This window comes from Amphiura filiformis, chromosome 8 (assembly GCF_039555335.1).
Source record: "Amphiura filiformis chromosome 8, Afil_fr2py, whole genome shotgun sequence".
NCBI lineage: Eukaryota > Metazoa > Echinodermata > Ophiuroidea > Amphilepidida > Amphiuridae > Amphiura > Amphiura filiformis.
In genome coordinates, this window is record NC_092635.1 from 4,610,323 (window position 1) to 4,636,234 (window position 25,912).

Below are 25,912 nucleotides of genomic sequence, written 5' to 3' on the forward strand. Positions count from 1 at the left end.
TCGGTTACCTGAATTCGCTTGGATGAAAATGTACAGTATCAATAAGAACAAGGGAAACACAGCAACTACTGTTGATGCGAAATGAAATATTGCACTTATTCAAGACAACATTTAAAAAAAAATTAAATACACACAAATACAAAGTTAAAATGGCACAATATTATCAAATTTTAAAAGTCAGAATATACAAAGTTAAAATGGCACAATATTATCATATTTTAAAAGTCAGAATATGCAAAACAGTTCAGAGCACAGTTATTTAATAAGTTGATAAAGTATGGAATAGCGCTGTTTTTATAACGATCGGTCCTTGCATGAAGCTGAGAAACTTGATTTGCATTCCGAAGGACCCTGTATTGACTCTCCAGTCTGATTGGACATGCTGGAAGGACGAGATCTTTTGTTCGAATAGATGCAGAGAGCCTTTTGACAAACTTAAGACAATGGTCCTCCGTCCTATCAGTTAACGTTGTCATTATCAAACAAGAGGTTATCCACGTTACTCATGTGTGACTTCTAACAAAAGGCGCTGGTTCCCGTAGTATTCCTCATTCAAACCAATTCAATGCACGACCTCGGAGTTACTTGCATGACTTTGGCGGGCTATTTCGAAATAGTCATGGTTGCACATGCAGGTACTTCTTTTGAAAATCCTCAACAAGGTATAGCAGTCGCTGATAGGATATGCAGCTTATAGAACACGGATAACCTCTATTGCCCAGAACTATTTTGAAAGGTTTTTTTTTCAGCTGCTTCAAAGCATGATCTTGATTTGTGGAGAGGAAGGAATGCCGAATTTTTATACCTGCCCGTCTACCTGCGACATACCGTTTCATTAACACAACTTAGCACCGTGGGACAAGGTGATTGATATGAGTTTCAGTAAGGATTCGTTGGACTTAACTACATCTGTTTACTATATGACACGTAATAGACAGTCGGTGGATTAAACAAACAGGTTTTCATTTATACGTCAGCACGGATGACCTAATTATTTAGATTTATTTGATCTGAAAACATTGGATTGTTGTTGTTTTTCACCATAGTATGTTCGTTACCTAACAGCTAAACAGAACAGGACGGGTTTATATTGATAATACGATACAGCTCACATTGCTTAATAATGTTCACCAATCTATTTCGACGTTATAAAGTCTGCACAAAAAGTAACACAGCTGTTATAGATACGCCTATAGCTTCAGAACTAATAATTGTTATCACACTATTTCAACATAGAGAGAAGGATGATTTATTTACGCGCATTTTGATACACCATTTGGCAAATGTCGTTCAATATTAACAACACAATAGTACTTTTAAAGAAAAATACCCGAATTTAAAAGTTGCAGCTTACAGTTATCAATGGTTATCATGCCAGCACTGCAGCACGTAAAGCCCGCCATTGTTGGTTGAACATTATCTTCGCGCCTACTTCAAATCAATACAAATAGCTGCAACTTTTAAATTCGGTTATTTTTCTTTCAAAACACTGCTGTACTGTTAATATTGAACAAAATTGGACAACGTTGGTATCAAAATGCGTATAAATAAATCATCCTTCTTTTTATGTTAAAATATTGTGAAAATAAATATTAGTTCTGAAGTTATAGGCGTATTTATAACAGCTGCGTTACTTTTTGTGAAGACTTTATTATAAGTAAACGTGACTACAAATCTATACGTGAAGGTCAGGTTCTTACAGAGAAAACAGGGAACATTTTGCCCTAGATATGTCTGTTCTCACTAAACACACACGGGTAAGAATACTTAGAAATTAAATTTGTTGTCGTGTTGCGGTCGTGTCATAGCTACACCTTTGTCATGTTTGTAAATTAAGTAATCATTACACAGACTCAATCTGGGCCTGAAGTGGGATGATCGAGGTGCCACGGTTTTGGTTTTGGATGTTTTAGTGGTACGTCTTATTATAGGGACTCGCTCAAATTAGGGTATACACCTAAACAAATTGTCAGGTCCTTATAATTTGAAGTGTGAAATGTAGACTGATAAGTTACACATAAAATATGTGGTACTTTTGTGTCCAACATATTTCTTCACACAAGCTGCACTCAAGAAAATCAATGACTACACAACATTGCAAAGGTTGCAGAGAATATTGCAGCGTTCATGGAATCGCCTGGACCAGCATTACATTCAAAACCTGGTCAACAGGTATGCACAAACATTTCATTGAGGTTGCTGAGAATGAAGGTCGACAAACACATTAATAAAAAGGGGAAAAAAACTTTCAAATTACAAAATGTCACTTTGTTAAAATTGCTGTTGAAGTAGAAAGAATTTTGTTATACATGTATACTGAATGAGTCTTTGGGGTTTTTTTCGTGATAATTATTTTATTGAAGAAAGAATGTTTGTTGATAACTAAACTCACGGGTTCTATCCAAAGAGAATCTCCACAATTGGCAATAATCACTTAGCCATGGCCAAAATTAGGCTGGCTACTTTAAAAACGCAATGATAGCAAATTATTTCATCAAATTTGTTCGTTTTCAACCTAACCATACACTCATAGGTTGGGATTCCGAAAGGTGGTTTAACTTAAGCCGGTGCTAACTTAAACCTGGGTCTAACTAGTCCCGGCTTAAGCCTAAACCTAGGTTTAACTTATTTTACGATTCCGAAAGCTCGGACTAGTTAGACCTGGGTTTAAACCTAGGTTTAAACTTAGACCTGGTTTCGTAGCCGCATAGTACTAACTGTGGTGTATGCTCTTATGCATATTACACGGAACTTTGTGCATGGGTATGATGTTCCAATTTATTTGAAAGGCTATAATAGGCATTGGTGTGGGAAATTGTGAATAAATAGCGGCTAGTAAGGCCTAGAGTTGTTATCTTTTTTCATGTTTCTGAGTTTATTGATGAAAATGATTTTTATTTTTTTCCATATACCATGTATACGGAGATCTATAATCCACGAAAGTTCAGTCTTATTTTACTATGATTTTCCCAAGTTTAAACAACACTCACGTTGCATCATTATAGGCCTAACAGTGATTAAGCTGAAATGGTATTTTTTTTTAAATTTCATTTCTTGATATTTCACATATAATACCGGTGCAATAATTATGAAGCCTGGGGGAGGGTAAAATGGGGGGGGGGCTGTTTTGGCAAGCCAAAAGAAGAGCAAGCATATTTTACCCAGCTATTTTTGCACATTGCACGCTCAAAAAGGGGCTTATCCCGCAGAGTATGAAAACGTTCTTTCCGTTTTTCACATGACCAATATGCTCACTGCGCTCGAATTTGCAAATTGGGTTCCCACAAGTTTGACATGGTGTGACGCAAATGTTTTTGGCTGGCCAAGGGGTGGGGGGGGGGAGACAAGCTATTTTTTAGCAGGCCGAGAGGGGCAAGCAATTTTTGTCAGGCTGAGAGGGGCATTCAAAGTGGCACGCTGTGCCCTGGCTGTTTGGAAATTTCCGCAAGGTTGGGCCTACGGAATACCCTCCGCGCTGTCCGTTTATTTCGTTCATTACATTTACAACTCATCGAGGAGGCATCATCACATGGTTCTCTCTTTTACGGACAGCGCGGAGGGTAAGGCCTATATAATTGAAGATGCCTGGTGTATCCTATTGCAGGCATAAAATAGCTATAATTTAGATTTAGAATATTAAAACAAAACACTGACCTATTATAATAAAAGTACAAACTGTGTAGCATATTTATTTTATTATTAATGTTAAACATGATACATAATCCATCACTTCAAATAGTATAATCCATCACTTCAAATAGTGATTAAGTAATTTTTAACCACCTTGTAGGCCTACATTAAATAATAACATTGAATGAATTCGTTCAACATGTTCAAGTAGCATAGAGGTTTGTTCCCAGCAAACACAAAACGGTTTTCGACATCATTCGCAAAAGGTTATAAAAGGTTGTCGGATAACATTTAAATGTCGGGTTATCATAACGGGTATATTAAGGGTATAAAACGTTTTCATAACATTAAATAACATTTGTTGGTAATCTACTGCACAGCAAACACAATGTTTTCGTACAGAAAACATTTAAATGTCGGGTTATATAAAGGGTATAAAAACGTTTTAATAACATTCCAAAAACATTCTTGAAAACTTGATACAAAACATTCTAAACAGAATGTTATTTTGGGGTTGAAAAAATATTGTGCGAAAAATGTTTGTCCAAAATATTTTCAATAAAGTTTTAAAAACGTTTTCATGACCTTTATATAACCCGACATTTAAATTTTATTAAAAGGTTTTGAAAAAACATTTCTGTGTTTGCTGTATTGACACAATATTTGGTAAAAATTTTTGCAAAAATAGTTTACAGTAACATTTTTGAAAACATGTTAAAAATATTGTTGTAGTGTGTTTTCATACAAAACGCTTTAAAACGTTATCATGACCTTTATATAACCCGCCATTTTAATGTTATTAAAACGTTTTTACCTAAACCAAAAGTCAAAATATAACTTATTTAAAACGTTTTGAAAACGTTTTTGTGTTTGCTGGGTTGTCATGGGCGTCGATCTGTTCTGAAAATGGAGGAGGGGGCACGGATGTGAAAAGATATGTCAGCGCCGCACGTATGAGAGGGATGCCCTGGGGCCACTCAAGTATTATAGTGTACGCATGTGTGACCAAATTTTCTTTAAAGCCCCCTACCAGCAAATCTAGGGCCTATAATTTAATATAAAATTTACCCCCTAATGAGTTTTTTGCCTAGTAAAAATGAAGAAATGTACACTTTTTGGGCTTGTAATTTACCAAATATTTGAAAAGGTACCCTAAACAAGTTGTTCAGTTGCAGAAAATCAGTGTTTTTTAGACCCTAAATGCGTCACTCACGTAACTTGCCTTGCCTAAAAAAACACCCCCTTTTTCTTGTTTTTTTTGGTCACGCATGCGTGCAGACCATTTATGTGAGTGGTCGCCCCGGGAGGGATGTGCCCTTCAGAAGTTGAAAAAAAAAAAGCAAAATAAAGTCCAAATTTTGAAGTCATTTGGTGGACATTTTACATTATTTTTAGTTATTTTTGTGCATATCTCAAAATGGCTATTATACTGTAGACTACCCCGGTACTATATTGATTCAGTTACCAAAATGCGAAGGGGGCATAGGCCTTCTCGGACATTTGATATTATGTCCCCCTCCAGGGGTTGACGCCCGTACTGGTTTCATATAGGAAAGTAGTGAAGACCATGTTACCTATTAAAGGACATGATTAAAATTATTAATACCTTTCTAAGACTTAATAATAATTACGATAGTGTGTGAAACGTGCAACATACAAAACTTGTCTTCATTTCCATTGAGTAGTGTACACAAAGTAGTATTCCGGAGTAATAATATCGATACCAAAAGTCTCATATGTTATCATCATTTGTGTTACACTAGGCTTAAACATGTTAAAGGCCTATAACATTTAGCAAGGTAAAAAGTTTCATAACACTTGTGGTTGTACTGCTCATCGATATCGATTCTGTGGTCCTAACTTTGATGGCCAGTGGATCTCAGCCGGGGATCGCGGTTACTTCATCATGTAGATTGTTCTGTAATGAAAGAAAGAAAAAAAATAGTATGTTTAAAATATGAATTAGAACTATATCCAAATCTTGCCCCCCCCCCCCTCCACACACACACCCCCACTCTCAATTTTGAGATTTTGGCATGTGAAGAAAATTTATAATTTTCTCATAAAATTATTGCTGTTTTCTGTTGAGATGTTTCTTTTACTAGGCCTGGTATCATATTCATGAACAAAAAGTATAAAGATTTGTACGAAGTCTAATTTAAATTTATGCATTCTAATTTTTGGAAAAAGCATGTTTTGTTCTTTTAACCAATCGTTTCAAAGGTAACACACAAAAAGTAAAAATTAGAGCAAAATTGTGGCATATACTCAAGATTTTGAATGCTTAGACATGTTCCAAGTATTTGATTTAAATTGTGACTCGATTGTCAGAAAACATGTTTTTGCCTTTTCCCACCAAGAAATTAGTACAATAGTAAACGTTTTCTATTTATATCTACAGTCAGTACCAAATGAATGATTACGATTGAGCTATGTTTCGTTTGTCAGACTTGATGGGTTTTTTAATCCAATAAAATCAGTGCTTTTTTTTTCTGGAATGGGGCAGTAAATTACCTCATACCTACATTGCCATACTTTTAAACTTACCAAAATAACCTCAAGTTATGGTGCATGGGAATCATCACTCAGATTAGAAAACATTCCTCTTGACATGACATTGACAGTTTGACCTGTAAACCGGGCCTGTAAACGAAAAAAACAAAACAAAGCATACCATTTTATTTTGTGCTGCTGTTAATCAGTCGCAGAGTTTCATGCATTTAAAATTTGCAATTTGTAGTAATATTTAGGCCTACATGATCATGATGGTATCTAAAAATATACTTCAGTGAGCACTGAGAATTCAATAAAATTAATCAGTCACAGGAATGATGAGCAATCTATTTTATATAGGCCTATGCCTGATAATATGCCTGTTTGACCAAACCAAAGCCTAGTAGGCCTACCAGTTATACCACGATGACCTGATAAATGCCCTAGCACGAGTCCGACAAAATATTAAACAAACGGTAGGCCTAGATTTCATATTAAAATAATTAATTAGGCAGAGCTTCAAGTTCAATAATAAGCCTGGAACAGCCTGAGTCCAGGCCTAGCCAGCCTGTAAACATAGGGCCTATGTAGGGCAGGCATATCATCACATAATTATGCCATATGCCCCAATAAATGGTACAGACCAGTATTAAGGCTAGGGCCTAGGATGTTCCACTACCAAGCTTGAACTTGAAGCCTTGACCTATTATTTACATAGACATAATCCTACATCTTGAAGAACATAGGCCTACGGAAAATATCTGTCTAGTGGGTACCGGTACTGATACAGTTTTTGCCTAGGCTACCATGGCTACAGCACATCCCATGATATCCTAAGCCCTAGGCTAGCCAGCTAGGACCATCATGACCAGGCCAGGGCCGCCTGATGGGGTAGGCCTAAACGTTTTACTTCTTCTACACCGGCTTCTAACACCACGACATCACTCTACCGTGAGTATTAAACTCCTGAGTCCTTACATCTTCATTTCAAGCTGCTTCATTTCAAGCTGAAACTCATTGGAAAAAAGCCCGGACTTACAAGGGAACATTGAAAAGGCTTTGTCCGAGCTTCGTTTGCTGATAAAAATCCACAAAGCCTCGGCTAGGCTATTCTCCTGTACACGGTATTAACATGTAATTTGTTAAGCCTAACCTAATCGATTCCTAAGCTTGACTAAAACAATACCACAGCCTAAAATCGTCACCAATATAAATGAGTGATTTGCATTATATATGGGCTTTTAGGTGGTAAAACAGTATTAATATTATGTCACGAATAAGCCGACCTTTCTTACCTTCACTGTCATGACGCGGCCCTATGCTATTGCACTGTGCCGTGAGTACCGGGTATCGGTATGACTGTCACTGCCGTGTATTGTACTGCCACTGCCATGCCCATGATTGCAGCTGTGTACAAGCTTGGCCGATCACCTCCGCTTTCAAACTCTGGTTACAATTGTCACAACTCTTCTCTATTCATTATGGAACATAATCCTTTTATTATGACTTCCACAAATTGGTTCTGTGGCACATTTTTCCAGTTGCAAATACCACGAATTGCAGTGGTCCGCTTCCGTAACAAGCAGGCTTCAGTGGTTGGCATGCAGACAAATGCACTTAAACCTGGACTTAAACCTACCCCCTGCCAGGTTTAAGTTAGACCCGGCTTTTGCGACTTTAGTACTCAGCTTTAGACCCAGGTTTAACTTAAACCAGCTACGGGAAACGCAACTTTGGTTTAAACCTAGGTTTAAACCTGGGTTTAGCTAAACCTAGGTTTAAACCACCTTTCGGAATCCCAACCTATGAAATTGTTCGTTGGCATTACTCAGTAAGTTGATGTAAGTCGTTGCGTTAACTTTCCGAGTAATGCCAACGCGTACAATTTTGAGTAACGCTGACTCGATATCATTATGTTGGTCGCACTCATTTGCACTTACTTTATTGAGTTGTTACAACTCAGAAAATGAAACAAGGTTAGCATAATTTTCTAGAGGTGTGCTATAGTATACACAATTTTGCACTGATTACAAAAATAAATATTTGAATACTGCTAATTGTGCAGAAAATGATCCAATTACGTGAATTAAGTAACAAAGTACCAAATTGGAATAACTCAAAGCAATAAGTACCAGTATCTTAATATGAAGTTGGCATTACTTAAAAAGTTGACGCAACGACTCACATCAACTTTTTAAGTAATGCCAACAAAGTTGATTAGTTGACGGAACTTTTGAGCTTTTTCAGCATTTTTAAGTTCGGATAACTAAAATGAATTTTGTTTTGGCAACTTTTACACTATTTTTGAGTTGTCCAAACTTACTCCTTTTGAATTAAGCCAACAAGGCGAACAAGTCATTTCTATGAGTGTAGCGGTGAAAATTAAATTTGAATATACTGTTTTTTACAGTAACGTGTAAGGGAATGTATTTGTTATTACACGATATGTCATGTAGGTGTGAATCCACAAGGTCATCCCAACGCACAATACGCTCGTATCTTTGCCAAGCTCGATACTTAAAAGGTTACTATTTCAATACCCTTACATCATCAGAATAGAAAACCCCGAAAGGAGCTTGGTAAGTTTAATTTGTCATGTAGGGTAAATACTCAATGCGTACAAAACATGGAGCCTGAAGTTCATGTCCTAGACTTTAATATAAAAAGGCACATCAATATTGAAGATTTGATACACAACATGTTGTCCTTGGTATTCGTCTAGTCAATACCTTTGGTATATAGGTTAGAGTTTCACAGTAACATATTTTATTGCAGATTTACGTGACGGAATCTGAGACATGTAGGCTACTGTTTAACTATTTTTAATTCTCATCAGACAGTTAGTATTGTCAGTGGGCTGAAATCAATTAAGATATTGTACCTTGACTGAGTTAGCTCAATATAACGTAGGTCTTGAAATGATTAAAAAAATTTAATCATAACTAAATTATTAATAATTATTATGGAGTATCAATACACATTCGGCTAGAAGGCTAGGGTCAAACTTACTAAATACTAATGTCAGTTGATTAGGACTGGAGGTTTAAAGAGTTAGCGTTCCATTCAACAAGAAAGCGCCAATCAATCGTAGGTAACAGATGATATAGTAGCTTTGCGACATTAACACCTACTGAAATCCCAATTAAGCAATAGCTAATTTCGTTATAAACGTTTTAATGAAATTCATGGACCATGTAATAACTTTACTTTTATACAATGTACTGAATGTCCAAACGCCGGGTCCAGACGGGCTGCACATCGTCCACATCAGGTAAATGATTATTTTGTATAAGCAGTAAACGAACCGGTCTATAAATGCCCGGCCAGCTGCTGAGAGTAGCTACTATATAATTTACACTTTGGTAAGCGATTAGTATTGGTATCTAGTTGGCTAAAAACTAATCGGCGATGTAATTAAATTCAGCTATGATTAGACTTTCAAAATAACAGGCTCTATCCTATTCTTGAATGTCGGACAATTTCTTGTATTTACACTGTCTCTATACCAAGTTTATCAAGAGTTACGTCCATTCTTATGATTTGCTCGAAAACGTTAACTGGCTCTCTAACTGCAATGGGATTGACTCCGGGACAAAACAAATCACACTGCCACTTACAGTAAAGGTACTTACCCACTGAAGTATGACATAACCTCTACATTATATGGTGTACATAGAAAAAAAAAGTAATCCGCTTCGATGAATAAATATTACTATTGTCTGGCCAGAGTGTTTTTCATTTATTTTCTAAAATGAAAAGGACCGAATTTAGGTAAGTTACACAGCTGAAGTTGTGAGATACAAGAGAACAAACATGATTAGTACCCAGATATCGCATCTGGCCAGAGTTCCAATAAAGATACGCTATGTTGGAGTCTTACTATTAATGAGGTTTGGAGATCAATCATGAGCCTCTGGCAAACACTCTTTTCATTACATTCTTTCTAGTACTTTGTCAATAGATGTTTTAACCTGAATTGGAAATAGATCAAAAATGCAGCTGAACAAGAAAACTAGAACAATTAGTTAACAAAAGACAACCATCTTCGATCAAATGATGATATTAAGACTCGTATTATAAGAATACCAAGACGCATATTGTTGTATATTGTCGATGTCCACATTGATGTAACACAGATACATTTTTTTTCAGTAAGAAATATAAGACTAAAATAATCTATTTTGTACTATGATTTCTCAGAAATGTTTTGCAAACTTTGTAAACAGCTGGTGCCTGTAATTTAAACTCAATATGGAAATAATTATTATCCTCACGAAATAAGACTACATTTTTCGTGTGCTGTTGTGAAAGAGGAGACAAGAAAGCAATTAGGATATTAGACAAATGTGTCAATATTTGAAAACGTGTTGTCAACAATAATTCAGTCTATTTTATGTAACAGCTATATCTATTAGCTATGATTTATAAAAGAACATAGCTCATTTATTGAAACTGTTTTCAAATATGATCTCGGATGTAAAAATGTTTGCTGGATGGCTATTATCTGTTCAGAACATCAAGTCATACCATATAATACTGGTTGCTTCCACACATACAAAGTTGTTTTTGTTGTAATAAGTTGCGCAGGATAACGCAGCTTATAGGTCAATTACCACACATGATCCACGCCGTAAGCAAGAGGTTTACACGCTTCTCAGGCAAAGATGATATTTCCAACATTATTTCATATTAGTTTTTATGCTGTTAAGTCATGAATTACAATTTGGTCAAAGTATTAAAGCAAATTTACAATACATCAGAAAAGTTAATATAACTATCATATACTGCGCCAATAAAGTATCCTTACACTTGGAAAAATAATCAAAATTTCCAAACTGAACAATATTGGGGTAAATTTGTTTTTTAATAGATGCACTATTTAATCCTGCACATTATGACAACACATTGAATCCAATGTGACCTTAAGAAGTAAAGTTACAAGCAATTGAATAGACGAAGGTCCAGTTTTAAAAGTGACAAACCGGCCTATACAAGGCGCAAAAGGATTCCAACAAGTGAAACAAAGAGACAACACAGTTTCTTCAATGAAGCGTTATTTAAGGCAGCTGTGTACTCTAGACATTGTTTCTTTCGCAAAATTGAGTTTTTTGATATGTTTGTACTTTGTTATGTTTTTTATAAATACAAGGAATGAAAATCCAGATTTGTAAACTCCAACTGCAATATTTTAAGGATTTTATTTCACTATTCCACTCGTGTTTGAAATTGAAAAGGAAAGAAAATCTTTGTTGTACCAGCCCCAGACAAACTAGCATGTCTATGGTACCAGCAAGGTACATGCGTATCGCGCAATTTGTTAACGCACAAATACGCTACGCATACGCGACGCTTATCTGCATGCGCGGCGCATCTTATGGAAACACCACGGAAGCACAAAAACCTAGTGGTCAAATGGCTCCGTTTTAGCTGATAAAATGTGGGTTTTTTCAAGTTCTTTCCCCGATTTAAATATCAAGTTATGAATGGATTTCGCTCAAACTTCTCAAGGGGCCGTGGATTTACCCGATGTGTATGTAATGTAAGGAAGAAAAATAAAAACTGCCGCATTCTCCTGCGAGATTCGATGAAAGTGCAAAATGTGACCACTTTAAACTTCAACGGCCATTATTTCAATGTTCATTTTCTCGGTAAAATGACGATTTAGGTACACGATAACTCAATAAATACAGCATCTATAGGTAAGCAAATATGATCATCGTAAAAAGCATGATCGACTCAAGAAACGGTTTTCTCATTTTTTTATATTTTGGTATATTTCCGATTTTAGGCATCATTTTGTGCAAATAGGCGTTTGTGAATTTAAAAAAGTTCAATTTGATGGTCAATATCTCAAAAAATAAGGCCAATATCAAAAAAATAAAAAACTGTTTTTGGAATGGAGCCTCAAGATTGAGCTAAAAACAAAATTGGAAAGAGTGTTTTTTTGTTATGATGTACCTAACAAATATTGCCAAAAACTCACTTTTTGTGATTTTCTTCATAATTGTTGGTTTTACGACAAATCTGTATTTATATTAAGATTTATTGATGTCTTGCCTTCATAAAAATGTATACTTTTATATGTCTTGCGCGAATAATTACAAAGTTATTGCACTTTTACTACATGCATGTCTGAGAGTACATTAAAACAGTTTTTTATTTCAGTTTTTGCTTCTCTGTACTTTTCATAACTTTCATTTCATTTGTCAGTTTTGTTTCAATTTTCTCTTGTTCCTTTTGTTTTAAATTAAAGCCAAACGGATAAATTAGCCATTCACCACTCTCAAACCAGATGTCTAGTCTGTGAAGTTTTGAATATGCCAGTTTGTCACTTTTAAAACTGGACCTTTGTCTAATCAAATGCTTGTAACTTTGCTTCTGGAAGTCACATTGAATTCAATGTGGTGTCATAATGTGCATGATTAGATAGTTTAGATAGATAAATTTACCCCAATATTGTTTAGTTTGGAAATTGTGATTATTTTTCCAAGTGTAAGGATACTTTATTGGCGCAGTATACATCAAAGTCCTACATGTATCTGCGGTAGATAACGCTATGCGTACACCATGTACACTCATCACAGCCTTATCGTCGGTAGATAGCACTCTGCATACATACATCCAGTCTTCGTATTAATTTTTTCACCTTGGGGTGCAACCCCATTTTGAAAGTTGTGTTGCAATTTAATCTGACGCAAAGCAATTTGAAGTGCTGTCTCAGACAATCAACGCATAAAGTCAATACAGTGTGGTATCGCAATTTTACACCACACTTTTAAAGTTGTATCGCAACAGGCGAACGATGTGTACTGAATACCCGACTATGAAAGCATGTATGTGATGGTCGCTCTTTTGTTTTCATAGCATTTTAATTCATTTCAATGGAACTTTGAACATGTTGATAAAAAGTTGTTGGAAAATGATTCTATACGCGTATATATATATATATAAAAAAGCTTGTTTCAAAAGAGTATCACGTCAACATTCGAATGTTTATAGACTCGAATGAAATGTGGAAATTATACAAAAAACAAGAATGTTAGTCTAGAAGTACATGGAAGTCTAGACATGAAATGATGAGACTAAATTAGTTGTTCAGTGTCCTTATATGACAGTAATAGAGTCAGCTTACGGTATTCTAGATCATCATCTGTACAGGGTGTCCCAATAAAGAGCACCGATAAGTTTATAAGAACTTCAAAATTACATACTACTGAAATCGCAAAATAATATTAACGCATGTCACAATGCAATATTATTCATTCCAAGTTTGACGACGAGCTTCTTCATACACACCCATCCTGGCCAGGCAGTTTGATGTCGTAGCTATTCCTTTTAAGTCTTTATTCGTTTCTTGTGACCATCTTGGCATTTGGCCATTCGTGTTGATTTATCTTATGTATTTGACTTATTCTCAGGGCTCTATCTTAATACTATTTACAGAGTGTCCGTCCGTCCGTCCGCGCGCTATCGCGTTCGCGTCCGCGCGGTTCGCGTTCTCGCGGTGCACTATCGCGGAGTATCAACGGGAGTGTGCGCGGAGTACAGTGAGCGCATCGGAAAGCATTACAGTGCAACTAACAGATGCATCTCATCAGACCAATAGGCCTATTTTCAACACATATTTCAATACCGAACACGTACGTGCATATAGCAGAACAGCAGAACACGACTATTTCCGGGGTCCTCCAGAATGGTTAACATAAAAATAATCAGTTATGGTAAGGCCTATAACCGCGTTTGCTTGCACGTTTCTCCCGATTGATTTCATTACTTTAGTAACGGCCTATATCCACATCAAGATACCAATGTCCTTCAAAGTGGTAGCAGGACAGGGCTTGAAAGAGGCGAATGATGGGTTTCCAGATTATGGGTAGGCCTACCGAACTACCGACTGAAGAAAGCATCACAGATACAAAACAAACAGTTGTGTCCAGTTGGGTCATTAAGAGACGCATTTCATAGTAGTTAAAAAGGTCAGGGCAGGTATATGGGTAACGGGGGGGGGGGTAATTAGAAATAGGCCTATCACGAGAACCGCCCGACCCGAGAACCGCGAAATCTAGTATATAATATTGGTAAACGAACTCTAATTAACTGAAATCCACCACAATCCTAGTACCTATACAAATAGCTTTGTAGCAGTTAATGTGTCTAAACCTATTAAAAACTCATATTTATCCTATTGTTATTTATATCCTACATTTTTTCAACTTTTAGCTTGCCAAACCCCTATCAAAATGACGATGAGTATTGCATAAATAGAAGAGGATGACATAGTTGGCTGTATATAACAATTTGAAACTATTCCAATGCAGATGACTGCTTCTGTACAGATGAAATATCTAAATGTCATCAAAGATACTCATTCCAAATGTTGTCATATTTCTCTATTATGGTTGAGTGAACTTATTTGAAAATAAAGCTAATTTAAGCACATTCACGAGAGATGCAATTTGCATGAATGCGTAGGATACAATGGCTCATGTGCAAACCTGTAATGAACAGAATTGTGACCCGCGTTACATTATCACCGTTTTAGCCATCACTGGTAATCACTGGTGATATAACATAATACAGATTATTGTGCCGTCTGATCCGTTTCAAATTTGGTTATTGCATTATGTACTTTTTGAATTATATTAAAATAATAGCATTTGGGTATTTATATTGGGATACACTTTATATGAATCGTGGGCAGCTTCAAAGAGCTTTGGGCTGAATGAGAGATTTTGAAGTCGAAGAAAGGTAACAAAATTTGTAGACATCTCATTATTGTAAATTATCTTTGTTAAAGGTAGATGGTTTGTTTTATCACCTTGGGGTGTAACCCCATTTTGAAAGTTGAGGTGCAAGTTACTCTGACGCAAAGCAATTTGAAGTGCAGTCTCAGACAATCAACGCATAAATTCAGTACAATGTGGTATCGCAATTTTGCACCATACCTTTAAAGTTGTATCGCAACAGGCGAATTTTGGGGTGAAATTGCCCTGCGATAGAACTTATTTCGAACGATGTGTACTGAATACCCGACTATGAAAGCAGTTGTATGTGATGGTCGTTCTTTTGTTTTCATATCATTTTAATTCATTTCAATGCATTAGATATACGGTACAATTGGCATGGAAGTTTGAACATGATGATAAAAAGTTGTTGGAAAATGATTCTATATAAACACATCAACAAAAATAAGTCCCCCTCCCAATATTTCGTCATAGCATTGTAAGGTTTCGTTTTTTACTGTTTGTTTTATCCTGTATTTATAGTGTAAAAATTAATGTTATCGTAGTTTCTTGTGTCTTTTTGGTAGAAATAGTATACTTTATTTCTCTGAAGGTACTAGCTTGAGAGTCTAGTAATGCTCGTAATGCGGCTTTTGATTAAAACTAATCTCAAAATATGAATGTGTGCTTCAATCTGCAGCAATGAGCAATTACAATTACAGCTAACGTTGAGTTAACGTGATTAACAAAGTCTTTCTTTCCTAGGAAAAATCCAAATACTCTGATTGGGCAGATTTCAAGCGCTCATCGTTCAGTGCTGGAACTACGATTTCAGTATAAGTATAATAATGAAAACCAAGATTTCATGCAGTGATGAGCATAGAGTATGTTGAATTAACTAATGTTATTTTATTAATCGAAAATTCTTCAAAATCTCCTTCAATCAATCTTGTTAGAATCCCCAACATCGTTGACTATCACGATATCCATAGGGAATTTTGATTGTCATGTCATAGCGGCACTTTAATGCTCTGCTAATATAAAATCTTTTGCTCTTTCTGCCGCAAGGGAATGGAACAAGCTCTCTAAAACCATCAGGGAGTATCATGCAATGCAAGTTTTCATTCTTGTTTCTATCTCGTTTTTTTATGTACTGTAAAGGCGCTTTAAAAATACCTGCATTGTATATAATGTGTGTGCGTGATTTTTGTAGGGGGTATGGATGTATGTATCTACCTTTAGAGCATGAGATCAACTTTAAACCTCGTGTTTTCTGTTTAGAATAATTTGGTCCATGCACATATGATTAATTTAAAACTAATTTATGCAAATTTATACTTGTCATTCGGTCGTTTCAAATTATGAGCATAAGGATTGGTTTTAATTTTGGTCACGTGGTTTCCCATTATCCTGCCTAAGCACTTGACTGACGTCATTACCGATACCTTTGTCTGTACTCTTTGTTAGAAACTTAAAACTTATAGAAATCAGTTTGGGTTTTCATTTCACTTTCTCTTAGATAGCGAGAACCAATCAGAGCAAGCGTTAGAAAAATCCAAACCATGCATTGATTGTGTCTAATGTATACTTCGCGTACTACGCGCAGTGCTTTCGCAAGCGTTTGCGTTTATATTTGGTTCTATTTTACAACATCTTTTGTTATAAAGATAGCAGAGAGGGGAGAGAGTTGATCTAAAGGGGGAAGGGAAGGAAAGGAAAGGGATGGAAGAGCTCGAGCTCGGGAGTGGAATAGGGTGTGGGGGGAAGAGTACAGTGTAGAGGAGAGGTGAGGGAGAGAAGAAGGAGACACTGGGGTGAGTAGGAGAGGGAAGAGGAGGTAATATAGGTGAGGGGATAGGGGAGATGTATGTGTTTTGCTTTCCGGGAACAAGAAACTAATTTATAAATATTTATATCGCTTATGATGAACGCAAAAGTCACCCTCCATGCACGCGTGTGATTGATATCCAACATACTTCAACATAAATATAACACAAAGGTGAATAATTATGTGGCCGTTAATATGCTTAGCACAATCATGATTATAGGATATCTATACTAATAAAATAATAAGCGTTATCTGTCTGTCTGTCTATCTGTCTGTCCGGCTATGCGTTTCGCCGCGTTTCGACGCATCGTTCCAATATTTCGGACATAGATGGGTACCGGGTATGTGCTGTTTACCGGGTAGTTTTGAAGGTCATCGGAGGTCAAGGTCAAAGGTCAAAATTTCAAACTTTGTCCGATCGGGCCCGAACTTGGTGGGTGGGATCCTTGATACGAGGGGAATATATGCCCGAAATAAATCAAGGTCGACCGAGGTCAAAGGTCATTACGGAGGGGTCCAATTGCAAACTTTGTCCGATCGGGCTCAAACTTGGTGGGTCGAAACCTTCGTATGAGGGGAGCATGAAAAACATTTTATGGAGGTCATCCGAGGTTAAAGATCAAAGGTCATGGATTTCAAACTTTGTCCTATTGGGCTTAAACTTGGTGGGTGGAATCCTTCGCATGAAAAAGATTACATCGAGGTCATCCGAGGTCAAAGGTGATCTGGGGTCAAAATTTCAAACTTCCCCCAATCTGGCTAAAAGTATTCTCCTTATCACCGGAGTATGAACAAAATCAAACCGAGGTCACTCGAGGTCAAAGCTCGTATGAGGTCAAATGTTAGAGTATGTCCATTGGGCTTAAACATGGTAAAAAGAATCATTGATATGTCAGGAACATGTCATAACGTCAAAAAGGGTCACCAGGGGTCAAGCAGTATCACTATCATGCAGCTGGTGCCCTAATAGCTACAGGGCCATTACAACTGCAGGTGCACTAGTTATATACTATACATTAGTCATTAGTGTGTGTCCTTCCTACACTTATGTTGAATTTATTACTCCATTGCTGAGCGAAGACCGTTTGGTATTTGAACAATGAAGTAGCAGCTCTTTTAAATAACGCAACAAAAAGCGCTCTACCACATTGGCTAATCGCTATCACTTAGCGATGAAGTATAAAGTCAGCTTTTGGTGTTATGATTGCAGACAAGATCTACTGCTGTTTCTAATCCCTTGATTTTTTGGTTTCTAAACAAAAGATAAATTAATACGAGGGATTGTATATTGCGGTTTGATAACATCTACGATAAAATTTAAAATGCTATTTACGCCAAGTATTAAATCTTACGTCCACATTTCCAGAAAACACGTGCAAATAAACAAAGCTTAAGGCTCTTGCGTCTTGTTCTACATCGCTCAAACCTATGTAATTTGTGAACCATTAATACATTCCTACAAACAAGGTATTTTGAAAGGTTGAAATAAGGGATCATGGCCTGAATACATCATCTCTGCTTAAGTGTTTATGTTAGCGAGATTGCGATAATGTGGTTTCTCCCAACACACTGATTATTTTACCGATATATGCTCACCTGAGGACTTACCTTTTTAAATATGTACAGAGTATTTTTTCCGGAATAAATTGATAATGGAAGAGAAGAACTAAATTGATACTATCACTGCAAGAAATATTCATCTAGCTGTTATGTGGTGAGGCAACATTTTAATTATGTACCCGGATGACATTTAGTACAGTCGAAGGTTACCCCGGCATATGTTCTTTCATATTTTTTGAAATATAACAGTAGAAAGTAAATCTATAACGTATATGCGATTTACAAGCTTCTGGATATATTGATACCAATGAGTGATTTTATCTCAAGAATTCTAAAAAGTAAGATCATTTAAATGTTTTGCTTTAATACGCCATATTGTTGAGAGCATACAGGTGTATCCCAGGCAAAAAAAAAATTAAACACCTTAAATATAATATAACATTAAATATAAAAGTTCAGAAAACGTTTTAAAAAACCGTTTTGTATGAAACACAACAACAATATTTTTTAAATGTTATAGAAATGTTATTGTAAAAAATTTTTGCAAACATTTTTGTCAAATATTTTGTCAACACTTAAATAACATTATGTTAGAATATTTGCAGAAGGTTGTCAACAAATGTTTTTGAATGTTATGAAAACATTTTATACCCTTCAGATGCTTTTATATAACCAGGCATTTAAACGTTTGCTGGGATCATCAGTCTTGATACAAAATTACAAAATCAAAATTTGATTTTAACTGTTTGAATTTTGTCCCCTCAACTCACCTAAAATTACATACCATGTCACATTATACCAAATTATCATCGGCTGGAAAGGGTCTTAAGGATTGAGAAAATTAAGTAGGAGATCTGCAAAAAGTTTTTCGATAAATTTAATTTCTAAAAAAAAAGAGTAAAAATCGCAATTTAACAACTAACGGTTACAATTAAAGCCAAATCGAGCATTATGGATTTGACTATATGCTGTTAGTTTCTTATGATCAACTGTAATGTTGGTACATAAAGTATAGCATTAATTTGTGATTGTACATCAGGGGGTAAAAGTTGCAGCTCCTGAAAGCATCTCAAATCTCAACCGTGAAGCCATAACAGTGTCACAAATGTTGAATGATAAAAGACAGTTATTTTGCTCACTCCCAAGCACACACACTCGCCACTCTGCTATTATACTTTGCAATGAAGCTTAAAAATAGAAGGGGGGATTTGACGAATACAGGTTTCAGCCCTGATCCTCATTGCATCAATTGCGTTGCGTATCATCCTTGTGCGCCGGATCCTTGCGAATGCAGCAGTAATACGGTTGCAAAGATGCTGGTGATCCTCGCTCATAGTGAATGTGTTCCTATGCTTAATGATACTTTATCATCTTTCAATGTATTTAACCGCATCTGTTTCATTTTAGTCTTTGATGTAGCCAAACCTCATCCGTGGACAGGGTGAAAAAAGTTCTTAAAAAGGATAAATCTTCAAAAAATTGTGAGCCGATTGAAATTATTGTTTTGGTTTATTAAAGCCAACGACTATGAGAAATAGGAGAACAAGAGGGCGCAACGAGGGTTCTCTTTTTTGTATAAACAGGAATAATCATGTTCTTTTGGTAAACATTCCTATTGTCTCTACCCTTACATATTTTTCTCAAAGTAAGTCTGTAACAGTGACTTCATTCAGTTTCTTATTTGAAAAGCAGACTATATGTTATGTGTGTGCAGTAGGGCTTCTGATAGTCATTTATGGACTTCGTTTTATAGTTTTAAAAGCTTTTGGTGAGGCAACAGGAAGGGCTTATATTAAATTTCATATAAAGATGCATTGTTGAAGTACGTTTTAGATATCATCAAGAGTAAGATTCTTAATAAATGTAGCAATTACGTGAACATCGACATATTAAACGACCAGTATGGACGGATACTACATTCCCCGAATCCACGAACATCTTGAAATCATTTAAGTAGTTGGAATTGGACGTCAACAAGGATTTCTTCGCTCGATGATGAAATCTCCCTGGGCTACAATTTTATTAACCAATTCATTACAATGACACTTTTAATGGCCCGTTTAGAATTTTGTATGCGCTAATCGGTAATGTGGTATAAACAATAACAAAAGTGCAGCATTGGTAAACTGGTTGGAGCTCCAAAGAGGAAGTAGAATTGGCCTGATACGTTTTCCTTGTATTTCATGCCCGAAAACGGGCTTTTATTTAAATCATTCATGCGTTGCAAATAAAACAGTACAATAATGATAATGTAAATCCAACTTCAATTTCCTTTGTGCACAAAAATGTTCAAGCTTCAATGTATCAACAACAATATATTTGAAACCATTAAAAGAGAGCTTAGACTGCTCGCATCTACACTTGTATATATCTTCTAGCAATGAGCATAATTTGGTTCATACCTGCTAAGTAATTAACGTTTGTATGTAGTAAACCAAATACTTTACTAAATTCATCAAATTCAGGTATTCAGGTTCAGGTAATTCAGGTAATTTTTAGGTTATTGCCAGAAAGAGTTCACAATATTAAAACTAGCCAGCTAGAAGCTCACACAGCTCTTATGATGTTATTCACTCAACCGTGACTGTGTAGAGTCAAGGTATTGCTTGCTTGGACGAATTTGTGTGCTCAGGTGTATTGAGGTGGAAACTGAAACTGTGCATAGATGCGTTTATATGAGAATTTTTACTTATGTTGCTTATGTAGCTTGAACTTGTAACCGCTGTAGAATAAGTAAAATTAGCCGCTATGTCTGTCACAACGTCGAAACGCTCACAAGATGTCCGACTATTAAAGGCCAAAACATAGTCGGACGTATTTGCGTGGTGTTTTCCGTCCTCCGCAGCGATGTTTGGTTGACCTCTGCAACCTTCCGTTGTTTCCGCTCAACTGATTACTTTTGTTCGCTTCATGGACGCGGCAGAAATTTAGCCGCTGCGGAAGACGTTGGCGGAAAACTAGCCGTTGAGGCTGTGTCAGTGATAAAACGACTGCAAGACGTCGGACTACACGGTTGTTTGATGGCATGTAAAAGTGAGTCATTTTTAAGAAGAGGTGAACCACGATGGCGCTAAAAATTATCTAAAATATTGTTTGCATCTTTACAAGGGGCAGACACTTGTAAAATGATATTACAACATCAGCAAACAGACTAACAATGGCAAGGGGATTTTCAAAAGAACTTTTTATCATGAAATGAAAGGTATAACTTATTATTTGACTAATTTAAATTTAAAATAATGCAAATAGCGCCCTCAATTTGCACACAAATGTACAGTTCTAGAATCAAAATTGCCACAAAAACCGAAAAAGATGAATAATTTGATATAGCAAAGATAATCTATGTTAAAACTTGCTACAAAATATATGTACTGTTTATTATTGTGATAGCTTTTGGTATTATTCAGGTCTAGAATAATAATATTGTTTAGTTAGAACAATTAATAAACGATCACATCAAACAACCGTGACTATATATCAGCCTTAAAGGTCAAAATAATCTTAAGAGGCTTTCCATGGTTGCTTAATAAACCAAAACAAATGAAATTATAATTCTAAGAAAAATATTTCTCATTCGACATAGCGGACCTTCGACATAACAAACCTTTTACATAACGGGTTGTAACCGAAAACGCAACGTCTGACGCAGAGGTAAATATACAACGATGATGGTAATATGAAAACTGTGGCTGGTGGACACATTTAAGTTGAATTGGTATAGGGAATAAGTAGTTTAGCCTTGAGTGTCAGTGGAAACGTAATTACTCCATTACATATTTATATTAATCTCACTCTACTCCTTACTTGTGGCATCTCTTTCGCTTTGCTTCTAATTGCTGTGAAGCCTCACTCTTTGATATGATAAGCGGTTAGCAGGAGCCGCCTTACTTCAAACAAAAGCAGGTGTTGAAACAATGTGAATTCAAAGTCATTGCACGGTCCCTGCATTATCAAACTCAAAGGCAAGTTAGAGCTTAATGTTTCATTTATATTTTCATTATGAAATTAGTGTATTGCCTAATCAGCTAATTGGTACAGCAGTAGGTGTTAAAATGTAGCAAACAGGTGGTAAAAATCTGTTGCCTGCGGATAAATTGCTGAATACAATAATCTTAACATCTTCTTGCTTAAGTCAGCACTTCGTAATCCATGATTTTATTGCGGTTATGCAAATTATTGCCAGTGAAATAACGACGATAAAGATCTTTCCTATCGCTAATTGTTAAATGTTTTTCAATTTCTGAGTTTCGGCACTTTAAATTATTAATATCATTTTCGTTCGATTCAATTCAAAAGACAGTCCAAAAACAATTCATCATCAATTTTCCTACAAATCTTTTAAAAGATATACAATATGAAAAACACATTGCTTGCACTTTCTTCTTGCATAAGTTGCATTGCCTCCTATAATATTGCATATCGCATTGAAAGCAGGCAATTATTAAATCTCGACGTAGTTCTGTAAATTTGGGTGTTATTTCCAATTTCCTATCTTTTATGAATACATATTTGACAATAATTCACCAAACTTGTAAATTCATTCAATTCTGCTTAATAATCATGACATTACTCCCCCTTTACCATAGGCGTAATGTCAATTCCAACTATCACTGCGTTTGCTAATACTAATAGAGCAAGGTCTTTGGTACCCGGGGCTTCATTTTGTATTGCGACTGGGATTACAAAAGCATACCCCAAACATCACTTCCTCCCTTCCTTCCTAGTAGTAGTGCTGACTTCTGCAAGTGAAGAACTACCCACTGCGGTTGCGAGCGTGATCCAAATGGCGAATCGCAGCCCAGAAAGTACAATTTGTATATACATAGGAGAGTGCTGGATAAAAATAACTGTGAAGGAGGCTACATTAACAACCCAATGTCGACTGGAAGACATCCAGGAATGGAAAACTGGCCGAATCCGTCTTCAGAGCATGGTTTAATCCTACAGAAACATTTATTTACTAAATTACAGATTGTACAGACTTGTAACCTGATCATTTACTAAAGGAAATACTCATAAATGGTTAAATCAAGAAACAAGTGAACAACAATAATAAAATAATAATGTAGATTAATATGTAAATAGAAAAAAAAAAACTATCATCATAAATAATGTAAAATATCTGGTAATGAAACAATGAAGAAAGAATCTGGAAATTTTATAGTTGGTGGAAGATTTCAGTCAGTTTAAATTAGAATCTTGGTCTTGCCCACCAAATTTCATGAACAATCTATGGCACTTTGACCCCAAATGACCCCAAAATGAGCTTGACATTTTTTTAATCTCGCATCGATGGTCAATCCCACCAAATTTCATGAATCTGCCAAAATCTATTTTACCCAAATCACCCCAAAATGACCTTGACAATGCAAGTTCCGACAATAAGGGCCGACAGACAGACAGACTATTAGTAGTATTATATAGATGCTACTTGAAATATAACACAGGTAGCTACAATATCAATATTTTCCAATTTTTACACTTTATAAAAAGAGTTTGACTATTCCATTAATGAAAGGTAAGTACAGAGTGTCCCAAAAAAAAGAGGCCCCTCATTGCGCCCTCTTTTTCTCTTATTTCTGAAAAGTTGATCAAACACATTTTGGTATGTAAAAAAAACCTTAAGCTGTTAGCTTTAATATACCAAAACAATTATATCAATCGGCTCACAACTTTTGAAGATATGCTCTTTTAAAGAAATGTACCCGTTTTCACTCTGTCAACGGAGAAGGTTTGGCTACTTCAAAGATTGAAAGGAGTACACATACCATGCATGAATATCAAACATTCCTCAATGATAACTTTAAAATAACTTTATTTATGGAATGGGCTTTACCGGTGGGTTTATGGGCAATGGATTTTGTTAATAGTGTCATTAATTTGTGGGTAAAATGTATGCCGAATGGGACTTCTTTTGCTTTACTTGCGATTACTTATTTTTTCTTGGTTATTTATGCCTTTTTGTTTTATTATGTTTCTTACTTTCTTAATTTGTTGTTTCTTGCTTTCTTTTTTTCATTTACAATATATATAAGTCATTTCTCTTTTTAGGATAAAAGGTAGCCCTAAAAGACTGTTTGGTTTGTCTTTGGTTCTTCTGAAGTGAGTTTACTGTGCTGCTCTGCCCTCTACCTGGTTGCCTCCTTGGCGAATACAGGTTTCAGCCCTGGTCCTCATTGCATCAATTGCGTTGCGTACCATCCTTGTGCGCCGGATACTTGCGAATGCATTCAGTAATACGTTTGCGAAGATCTTGGATGTTGCCACGAAGGAAAAAATGAAGTGGTGTGAGGTCTGGTGATTGTGCAGGCCACTCCACAGCATTAGCCATCCTATCCACTCTGTTTGCTATCCGTGGACAGAGTGAAAAACCGGTACTTTTATTCAAAAGGGCATATCTTCCAAAGTTGTGAGCCGATTGAAATAATTGTTTTGGTTTATTAAAGCAAACGATTAAAGGTTTCTTTACATACCAAAATATATTTAATCAACTTTTCAGAAATAGGAGAAAAAAGGGCACAATGAGGGGCCTCTTTTTTTTGGGACACCCTGTACATCTAGAAACACGCTGTAGTCTACAACCACGAACATAGCCGTGGTAGGACACCTCCATGACCTTTGATCCCAAATCTCTAAACACCCCATATGCACTAGCTAACATCAACGCATGTATGCGGGTGGGGTCACTGTGCTATGTTGTTTGTGGCAGAAGTGACCACTTAATGACCTTTGACTCCTCGCTATTTACATTTTGCTTTTGTAACATTTTGTTCACAGTTGATAAAATGATTTTGGACAACCTGTACCACTTGAAGTATCGACTTTATATTCAACAAGATAACGGACATTTTGAAGAAAAAAGAAAATGCAAGGAAAGTATCTCTAGCAAAATCAGTGACAATGCATGTTTACCAGTAGAAGGATTTTCCTTCCATGTTTCCATAATAGACTTCATGTAAAATAATACGCGCAAAAATAAGTTAAACATGTGAAAACATTGGTAGAAATGGATATCGAATTTTCGAAAGTAAAACCATATGAAGATGAAGCACAACATTTGGAATACATAATCCCCCTTATCGCTATATCAGTTTCAATGTTAATGTTTCATTTCAAATATTTGCAAAATTGTGTAATATCATGAACAGGGGCAATCAGACTGAAATACACGCCGCAAAATACTTAACGTCTTGACATAGCATTCTATAACATCCATAAAGATTAGCATTAAAAAGAAAAGGATGAACAATAAAAGCAAACATACAATATGAAAAATACAATATATATTGGAAATTACCAAGTAAATGATATAAATCTAACCTTGAAAACACTTAAAGATTTCCATATTTAGCATTAAAATTGAAGAACCCCTGTGCGAAATAAAATCATAATAACTGATTATCGATGGCATAATTTAAGTACCGCATCACCAGAGAAGCCAAGAGGCAATATAATAATTATTTAACGATGGTTTTGTTTCAATTTGAGTCATAGTAAATGCCCAAAATGATTAAGCATTTAAAATGTTTTAAAATTTTATTTGCCTTCTCTCTGTATAGAATTACCTTGCTACGATGGTTTAATGCAGGGGCGTGGGAAGAGCCTAGAGCAGTCATCTTAGGGTATTTAAATAAAGGCACTTAATTTAATTAATGCCCACGTGACCAGATGGGCGCAG

The 25,912-nt window shown here is 35.9% G+C and overlaps 1 long non-coding RNA gene across 1 annotated transcript; it reads right to left on the reverse strand.

Annotated features, from left to right (window-relative positions):
• Positions 1-5,400: 5,400 nt before the first annotated feature.
• Positions 5,401-7,901, reverse strand: LOC140158202 (uncharacterized). The gene is made up of 3 exons (XR_011859723.1): positions 7,419-7,901; positions 6,178-6,273; positions 5,401-5,548 (listed from the first exon to the last, which is right to left on the reverse strand). It is a non-coding gene; the product is annotated as an uncharacterized lncRNA (long non-coding RNA).
• Positions 7,902-25,912: the final 18,011 nt, after the last annotated feature.